The sequence below is a fragment of the Fukomys damarensis genome, unplaced genomic scaffold (genome assembly GCF_012274545.1).
Source record: "Fukomys damarensis isolate Sample0158 unplaced genomic scaffold, DMR_v1.0_HiC HiC_scaffold_12, whole genome shotgun sequence".
In the NCBI taxonomy this organism is placed as follows: Eukaryota; Metazoa; Chordata; class Mammalia; order Rodentia; family Bathyergidae; genus Fukomys; species Fukomys damarensis.
Genome location: NW_022900924.1, coordinates 41406947 through 41416997, shown reverse-complemented (window position 1 = coordinate 41416997; position 10051 = coordinate 41406947). Strand labels below are relative to the sequence as shown.

At 36.8% G+C, this 10051-nt stretch overlaps 1 long non-coding RNA gene across 1 annotated transcript in view; it reads left to right on the top strand.

The window, feature by feature from the left end:
* The window catches only part of LOC117285716, a 55074-nt gene extending 45350 nt beyond the window's left edge, over positions 1-9724 (top strand). The window contains exons 2-3 of the long non-coding RNA XR_004516821.1: positions 8276-8338; positions 9633-9724. This is a non-coding gene — a long non-coding RNA (uncharacterized LOC117285716). The remainder of the gene's footprint in view (positions 1-8275; positions 8339-9632) is intronic.
* Positions 9725-10051: the final 327 nt, after the last annotated feature.

Genomic DNA, 10051 nt, shown 5'->3' with positions numbered 1-10051 from the left:
CTCCCCCCCCCCCCCCCCCCCCCGGCTCAAGCTGGACTCACTACAGGGAAATTCCCTACTTGAAATTTTCTTTGTTAAACATGTCTGGGTCTGTCCTGCCTCATATGCCTAGATATGTCCAAGACAAAACCACAGCGGAGCCTGCCTGCTAACAAATAGTCAAACTCTGTAACCAATAAATGTAGGTCAAATGTACCTTGTCTGTAATGCCACCCCTCCAAAGAGTATACCTTCCTTTGCCGAGTGCTGGACGGGGCCAGTCTCCCACTTGGGAACACAGACTGGTCCACAGGTGTTAATAAAGCTATTCTTTCACTTTGCCTCCATGGCTCCTGGTGTGCTTTCCATCCTCCCAGAGTAGCAGGAGTGAGTTAATTCAACCAAATGGAGATTTTGCCATTTCACTCCTATACCCGAACCACTCCATACAGGTTGCCATCCACAAAAGACTGACTCTCCTCCACATCTCATTACCTGCACTACCAGCACTCTCAAGGCCTTGGATGCTTGCTCTTCCTTTACCACTTAGTAAGGTGGAACTAGTAATGTGCAAAAGCACTTCTGCAAAACTGTTCCGACTCCCTTAACCTGCAGCAGCTACTTCCTACTGTATCTTCCCACAGGATTTGGCTTAAAGTGTTTTGATTTACAATGATTTCTACATATTTCTGTGTCTCAGACTGCACTGTACAAAATCTTCAGAGAAGAGATCATTTTTGCTGTATCTCCTAGATTCAGCTTTTATTCTTCAGTCCTTCTTTCTTCATGTTTACTAAATGTTCGCAATTTGAATGCAACCAAGTGTCTATCAATTCTATGTTGCTTTTGAGCTCTTTAATACATTTCTGTCCAATGTATTTTACTTTACATGTCTGAAGTTATTTCTGATGTATAATGTATATCATAACCCGCCACTGGGCTTTTGTTTGGCTCAACAATCTTCCTCTTCCACCTGTGCTACCATCTCTCGAGAAATTCTACTCCCTGTGCTTAAAAACAGTACTTGGTGGCATTCCATGAACTCAGGAGGGTATTCAATAAGCATTTTTTTGGTTACTTAAAAATGGTAATTTTAAAGCTAAAGCTTAAAATTCAAGACAAGAGACTTGTTGAATTAAAGTCAATCATTGCACATGATTGTAGATAGTTTTCCACACGAATCTCTGTCAACCTTTGGCTGCGAAGAGAGCTGAGGGAGTTAAAGTCTGGTACTATCATGCTCTTCTCTTAGTTTTACATGATGTGAGAAGATTTTCTTGAGCAACTCAGATAATGCTTCATTTCATGAAGCAAAATATTATAAGCAGATGCAATGCTGATGGCTTGGCATATACTATCTAATTTAATGCTTAAAACAACTTTAAAAATCCATTTTGAAGGGCAGAGGCTTTTCAAAAGTTGCATGGTTAACAGATGGTGGAACTGGTATACTAATATATGATCACACAGACCTTGAATTATCCCTTCCAGTGACAAGTAGATCATTGTCATTTTAAAATAGTTTTTGTTTTCCTCATTGAGTTTATTGGTACATTTTAGGTATACAGTCCAGTTACATTCATCATTGGGATCTTGTACCTTTACATGACAGGTCTTGGTTCTCATTTTTTCCCCTTGTCCGTGCCCTCCCTTCTCCACCTCCTCTCCTCCCCATTACAAACACTTTATTTCAATTTTTTATTTTCTCATATTTTTTTCTTTTCTCTTATTACCTTTTCCGTACCCATCCCACTTTCCCTATACCTTTAGCCCTTTTCTTCCTATTTCATATTGTCAATTATCTCATTAGGATCTTATGTACTATTATACTTTTTCACACCAGAGAAACTATTTGGTATTTACACATGTGTGACTTATTTATTTCACTTAGGAGTATATCCTCAATATGTATCCATTTTTTCTACGAATGAATCTAATTTCTCATTCTTTATGGCTGAGTAATATTCCATTTTATAGAAAAACCACATTTTCTTTATCCAGACGGGCAAATGGGCTGTTTCCAAGTTTTAGCTATTACAAACTCTGCCTCTATAAACATAGGTGCATATATGTCACTGTGATATGATTCTTTTAATGCTTTTGGAAAGATACTCAGCAGAGGGATGGCTGGGTCAAATGGAACCTCTAATCCCAGCACTTTGAGGTATCTCCATATTGATTTCAATAGTGGTTGCAGCAGTCTGCACTCCCACCAACAATGGAGAAGGGTTCCTTTCTCCCCACAGCCCTGCCAACATTTGCTACTGGCTGACTTCTTGATAGCAACCATTCTTTGTGGGGTGAGGTGGAATCTCAGTGTTGTTTTCATCTGCATCTCTCAAATGACCAGTGATGTGGAACATTTTTTCATATATTTACTTGCTGCTTTTACTTCTTAGTCTGAGAAATGTCTGTTCATTTCAGATGCTTATTTTTTAATCGGGTCTTTATATTTGAGGGGGCTGATTGTTTTGAGTTCTTTATATATTGTAGATAAGAGCCCTTTCTCTGAGGAACAGCTGGTAAAATTTTTTTCCCACATTGTAGGCTGTCTTTTAGTTCTGTTGATGGTTTCTTTTGCAGTGCAGAAGCTTTTTAATAAGATGAGATCCCAGTTGTTGATACTTTATGCTAGTTCCCGTGCTACTGAGGACTTGTTCATAAAGTATTTTTCTATGCCAGTGTCTTCAAGAGTTCTGCCTATCTTCCTGCAAGTTTAGTGTGGAAAATAGTATTTTTGTTAGGACTTTAAAAAGTACAAAATGGAAAGGTAGCTTTCAGCTTGGATGAGAAAAAATCTTACTTCTTTATGATGGCCCTATTGATAGTTAAAAAGCCTATTGCTACCATTTCAATTACTTTTTTTTCTCACATTGATTGAGAAAAAATCTTACTTCTTTATGATGGCCCTATTGATAGTTAAAAAGCCTATTGCTACCATTTCAATTACTTTTTTTTTTCTCATTGAGTTTATTGGTACATTTTAGGTATACAGTACAGTTACATTCATCATTGGAATCTTATACCTTTACATGACAGGTCTTGGTTCTCATTTTTTCCCCTTTCCATGCCCTCCCTTCACCCCCTCCTCCCTTCCCTATTTACAAATCAATTACTTTTTATTAAAGACAAATATCTTTAGCTCTCTCAGCTCTTTCTCATGTGACTGAGCCTTGTCAGTCAATGTGTTTCTACACTTGACCTTAGGCAAAAGGTGAAGAAGTGATAATCAACACCTTCTTAGAACTTGATGAAGCCTGGAGTGGGACACAGTATCCCTGATGTGTTGTAACAAGTATAGAATGCTAAGAAGCTAGCACCTCCTCTATCTGCACACTTATTTCTACTAATGTAGTCTGAAATTGCATTAAGTTTCTTGGCAACTAAGTACTTGTTGGTTCACCATACACTTGCTGTCAACTAAAACCTCAAGTTTTTTTTAACATAAATTACAAACACTATGAAATTTATAAATTTAAAAGTAACTTATAGACTATAAAGTACTATACTAATGTGATTTATTAACAGTAGCATATATGGCAGATTTGACCCACATTTAAAGAAAAGAAGTTTACAGAATTACATTTTAATTGGTACATAGTCCTACTTCTTTTGAAAAATCCCTATACAATTTTTTAAAAAGTAGGTTAAACCAATCTGCCTGGAAATAATACAGGCAAATCTCTGAAACTAGGAGCTTTATCACCCTTGGACTCTAATTTCTAAAACACTCCAGGGATTAACTTCAATCTGGGAAGCAAGCAGCACAATTTTTATTATGCAGGCTGCTCTGGACAACCACTGTCAGGTCAGAATGTTTATACACAGGGCAGAGTCTCTTCATCAAACATGCGCATGGAAATCATAGCATTTGATAGCTGCTTAAAGGAAAATAGCCATCTTGGGAAAGCAGTAAGTGCCCTACCTAACAACTAGAATCACTTGTTATTTCAGTTCAGAAACTTGCTAAACACAAAGTACAGAACAGTACAGTAGATGCTTTGAAAGCTGCTAAAACAGTGGGATTCCTACTTTTATTTTTGAGAGAGAAGATAGATAAATAGTACTCTCGTTATATAAAGTAATGATTAAAGGGCTCACTTTCATATTTATTCAACATTCTATGGAATAATAAAGATCACTTAGGAACAACAGTAATTATCTTTAGGGCATCTGGAATTTCATTAATCCAGAGGCCACAAGTTTTTGTATCCTCTTCGGTATAGAACATTTGCTGACATGTTTGCTCATCACTTCAGTCAAAAGGCACATCAAAGTCAGGAAACTCCAATAATTGTGTCTGGCTGGAGTGAAAGTGTTTATGGGGAAAGAGAGCTGATCAGGCTACACTGGTAGGCAGGCACAGATATACATGGGTTTTATATTGGAGCCAAGCATGTGATGTTTTTGTGCAGCCACTGCCCTTCCGGATATGCTTCTAGGGACAGAAATTTCCCAGCACAGATCCCTCTTCACATGGTTTGGGGAGGCAGAGTAACTCTGTCCCTCTCACTCCCACACATGACCTAGGCCTGGACAATCAGAGGCCACTATCCCTTAGGCCACGGTGATTGGTACAGGCAAGCAGGTGACCGACGCCAGGCCAATCAGGGTCCTGCCTGAGCTTTGCTGAGAGTTACTGAGAAAACAATTCTTATCAGAGGGGGCTGCTGAACTGTCGTGACGGAGCTCTTGTGGGGGTGGGTGCGGACCCATCTTGATGCCAAAGTGGAGAGAGCCTGAGAAAGAAGCCAAGGCGGAGCCTTGATAGTATCATCTGTCCCTGAGCAAAGCTTGGTCTGCTCCCCTGGACTGAATGGTTATGCGAGCTAATAAATCCCATGTATTGTTTAGGTCAGTCTGAGTTGGTTTTTCTTATTTACATCCAACTTGGTTCTAACATTTATGTCACCACAGGGAATTTGACATTATGACATGAATATAAAACTTGACTGTATTTATTAGTATTATATATCTACACTGAATATATGTATATATGCATTGCACATGCATACATATATGTTGTAGATGTGTACTTATCATCTATCAATCTGTCCTTGTGTGGAGTTAGCACATGTACATACGTATTTAACATATACCTGTTGAAAGCAGTGTTTTGAGGCCTCCACATTGCCATAGTCTCAATTATAGCAAATTCTGCTTCTTATTTAGGTTCTAAATTTGGATGAATGTACAGATTCTGAAATTTACTATCCAGTGATATATTCACAAAATAGAGAACATTGCAATTGTAAGCCTCACTTCCTGCCTCATCTTCATAGTTTTATGATGCATCCTAATAAGTCAATGTCTAAAGTAAATGTTCTAATTTTAGATGGTGCTACCTTTTCTATCAAAGCCACTTTAAGGTAGCATCATTTCCAGTACACTTATTAGTAAAGACATACTCCCAAGGAGGGAAGTAATTTTCACATTTTTTCTAACTGAATGAGGCCTTTAAAAACAAATACTCATCTATGATGTATGGAATTTATTTTAAACTAAAAATTATGTCACATTTTTGCCATGAGTAAATAATTACATTTTTTCCTTTCATCCTCCCTTCTCTCCAGACCCAGTATATGTGAATTGATCCACTGAAAAATTACATTGAATTTTCCCAACAATTCAATCAAATGTAATAATACATTAATGTTATAGATGGGCTGCAATGCAAACCAGTACATCTGCAATAATTTGACATGTTAAGTAAGAAAGATTTCTTATTTTAAAAAAGTAATCAATTCTAACTTCATTCTTTCTTACTGATTGATCAAACTGGGCTTTGGGTGTAGCACTTAAAACAGGCCTAAAGCATCAGAAAACATATAAGCTTTGCTCACCCTGCTAACTCTTAATTTCTGAATGTAATCAAAGGCCTGGCTGGAATTTAGATGTGCAAAGTTAAGATTCAGCTGTGAAAAGACACTTGATACCCATAGAAAATAGGCACCAGAATTTAAATGTGTGCTTTGTTTCGTGCATTAACCAATGGGGCCAGAGAAACTCCATGTAGAACTGGGTCAGTTCAAACTCAGTTTAGGAAGTGTGTTAATGTTTCTCTTACACGACTTACACTTTCAGAAGAAAAACATTCAGTAAGTGCACTTTCTTCTGTTAGGCCAAATGTCAGATTGTGTGTGTGCTTCCATGTTTACAGAAGCACATTTAAGAATAGCTAAATCTTGGAAGCAACTTATATGTCCATCAACAGATGAATAGATCAAGAAAAACTGTTATTTATATGCCATGGAGTTCTATTCCGCCATAAAGAAAGAAAGAGAAACTTGGAGCCAGGGTTTTAGCCATGGTGCCACCGCCTGCTTTGTAAGCACAAGGGCCTGAGTTTGATCCCCTGAACCAAAACATAAAACAAAACAATGCAAAACAACAACAAACAAACAAAAAAGAAAAAGAGAAAGAGAAGTGAGTCATTTATAGGAAAACAGATGTACCTCAAGAGCACCATGTTAAATGAAATAAAGTAGGCACACAAGCATAGTTTGCTTAGTTTGCGTAGTTTGAGAAACAGAAATTATAAATAAAGAGCAAAATAAAAGATTAGATAATCTTTTATTATCTAATAAGTAGGGAGATAGATCTTTCTCAAATGGGAGAGGAATCAGAGATGGAGGGAGAGGAAGGGAAAGGGAAGGGGACAGAAAAAGAATAAAGATGTGTCATGTACGTGTACCAACTCCACACAAGGAATGTAAACATGATATACCGAAAACGTGGACTAATAAAACTTTAAAAAACTAACAAAAGAAAAATTAAGCACAAATTGGAAATTATCTTTTCTTTTGATGCCTAAACTAGTGGTTTGCATCTTGTGGCTGCACATGAAACTCAACCGTGAAACTAAAAACTAAAACCTTGATTCACCTCAGGGGATTCTGATTTACGCAGCCTGGGATGGGACACAAGCGTTGGTAAACTTCTCCGGTGATTCCAACAGGCAGCCACGTAGGAGAATGAAGGAAACACGCTTTTCTAACCCTTCAGGTGTTATTTAAAGACAGGTACAGCAGTCTACTCTTACATGAACAACTGCGCAAATTATCTTATTTCCCAGGTTTTGATTTCCTTGTCATTAAAATGTGAAAAATGCTATACACATATATATCTCATTGAATATTTTTAAGGATTACCAAGATAAATAATGCAACCCAGGATAATGCTTAGTTAAGAGGGACTGATTACTCAGAAGCCTAAAAGGATTCAAATAGGTACTGAGGCTACGTCTAGGACAAGAGGGGCTGGTAGGGGCTGTGGCAAAACAGGACTCAGTATAAAGGAGTCATCAACTGCTTGGTTCTTACCAACTGTCATGTAGAAGTATGGATCGGTTCTCCTAAACCTTGCATTTTTTAGGAAAAGAAAAAAAAATCTAGATATTTCAAGTGTCAAATGTCTTTACTTTTAAAGTGACCAAAAAAGCATGCCTATCTATTAACAATTTTCTACATGGAAAGTGTTAATTCCCTTTTATCCTATTATAAGCACACTCACATTACCCAGTTGTGAATGGTTTCATGATTTGTTCTTGTTTTAGGTTGGTTTGGCTTCTCTGTCAAGTATTACTTCCTACATAGATCAGGGATTTCTAGCTATGACTAGGCATTAATGAATCTATTCTAATACTCTTCAGTTCTCACACAGTTAAAATAAAACTTGTCTATCATGCAATATTCCCATTTAGTAACAATTTTATCTTCCAGATCTCCTCCTATTGACAATTATCTGACCTGTGATACTAGAATTCTTCCTTCAGTTTCAATCCCCAGTGTTTGTTATAGTCATAATTTAATATTTTTATTTGTCTCTTTTGGACATAACAACTGCTACCTCTGGCTATTTGAAAGACACCAATAGGCTTAGTTTCTTATTAAAAAATCTTAGTATGCTATATCCAGTAACAGCATTTAGCTTCATTTTTGCTGACATGTATCCCTTTTTTTGCCCAAGGTAGATATGAATTATGTTGAGTTCTTTCAATAAGAGGCCAAAAGTTCTCATCTCCTACTGCAGCAGCTAAGAATGGAGGTCTTGGGTTTGAAGCAGACTTGCTAACAATCCTTGTTACCATTATGAGGCATGAAGAAAATAGAGGAAGTAACAACTTTGCTGTATGAATTATGGGGTAGAAACAAACCTGTTCAAAAAATTTTAAAATTTAACATTTATTTGAGGCCTACCATCAATCATTATATAGAAGTTTTTGGACTCACACCAAAAATATGCTTCCAACAGAGCTGTATGTGAGATTAGTTAATGCTTTGTTTTTCATTGCTAGAGATGAAACCCAGTGCCTCAAGAATGCTGATGGTCTTCCACTGATCAACATCCCCAGCCCTAGGTAAGGTCTTTTGAGAATGATAAGTTGATGTTGAAGACCTCCTTATATGAATGCAGGCTTAACTACATCAATTAGAAAATATCCAGATGCCCAGGGTAGATGATAATTGATATGTAAGTTGGTAATGATAAATAACTAATGAAAATAAGATGATTCATGATTGATGCATAAAATTGACTCCCACCGGCAGAACATGAGAACCAATTAACAAAACTTTTCTGTAGAACATCGCGTTTACAGAACTCCCATTTCACTTAGAGAAAGGTGGGAAGATTAACCCTGGGAAGTGTACATTCCTTGGAGGGCAACATTTCCCTTATTCTTCTATGGGTGAAATCAAATAATAAAACTTATGAAACTTAGCAATCTGATTACTTATTGTATGTGTACACAAGGGTAGCTTCCTTGCTTCCTTTTTCTACTCCCATCCTTTCTTCCTTCTTGACAACAAGGAAAAAAGTAAACATTCACTGTTATGATGCAATCAATTGCATGAGAGTAAGTAATTACCATCCTCTGAAGTTTTGCTTAAAGTATTATTAAAGACATCTTTACTTCTTTACAGGTAGCATGGACAGTACCAGTACTTTATGTACTGTATTTAAAGTAGGGTCCCTACTAACTGATCTTCACAGAACAATAGGAAGCTGGAGGCAACCAAGACAGAATCTAGATTAAATTTCTCATTTAATAGAGAAAATGACCAAGGCCTTTACTGGCTAAGATTTAAACAACAGCCAAGATTGAAACCCAGGTCTTCTGACCCCAAGTTAACAGTACTTACAAATCTAGTAAACATCCAAGTTAAAAAGACAATACAATCCCCAAAGTCTGTAATTCTTAGATTGTTTAATTGAAAATGTAATTAATAGGCTTAAAATTAAAAAGAGTCTTTCCATTTGGTGAAAAACTCTGAGTAGTACCATACAGGTTAAGAAATGATATTGCTATTCACTTGTTTAAATGTTTAATCAGTAGCTTTGATACAATATACATCCTGTAACCCTTAAGTCTCATCAAAATAAGGCAAAAGAGTGGCATTGAAGAAATTTTGTTCTTTCTCAAAATGATTAATTATGATTATCAAAGTTCTGATATTCATGTTCACTGCCAAAAAATAGATTAGACTGGGATATTGAATGCAGTGTTATAATGAATGTGCTGTGAATAGAACACATATTTGGCATCAGAAAATTCTGAGGTCCAATCCCATCCAGCTACTTCGCAACTGGGAAAGTATAAACTCTGTAAGTTCTTTATCTGCAAACTGGGTATATTAGCGCTTATGTTACAGGATTCCTCCGAGGATGAAATAAGATGATGGACATGAAGCACCTGGGTCTGAAGCTCATGAAGGTCTAATGTCTCACTCCTAAAATTTAACATCAGTTGGTAAGTACAGGAGTGGCTAAGTCTTCTGAGTTTGCTGGTATTGGACAGATCCAAAACTACTTGGAAACTGAACACCCTTAAGAGAATACATTTTTATTTTAAAGGTTTGTTTCACACAAGCCATTCAGTTCCAAGTCTAGTGTCAATTAAGAAGCTCCCCTCTTTCATATTTATTGCTGGTTTATAGCACTCAACATAAACTTTATATCCCTTTCATTGCCTCATTCAGTATGCACACAGGACTTACAAAATGTTTGTTGAATGGACGCCACTGAACTTCCAATGTGTTTACTTTGATATAAATATTGACACAATGAAGCA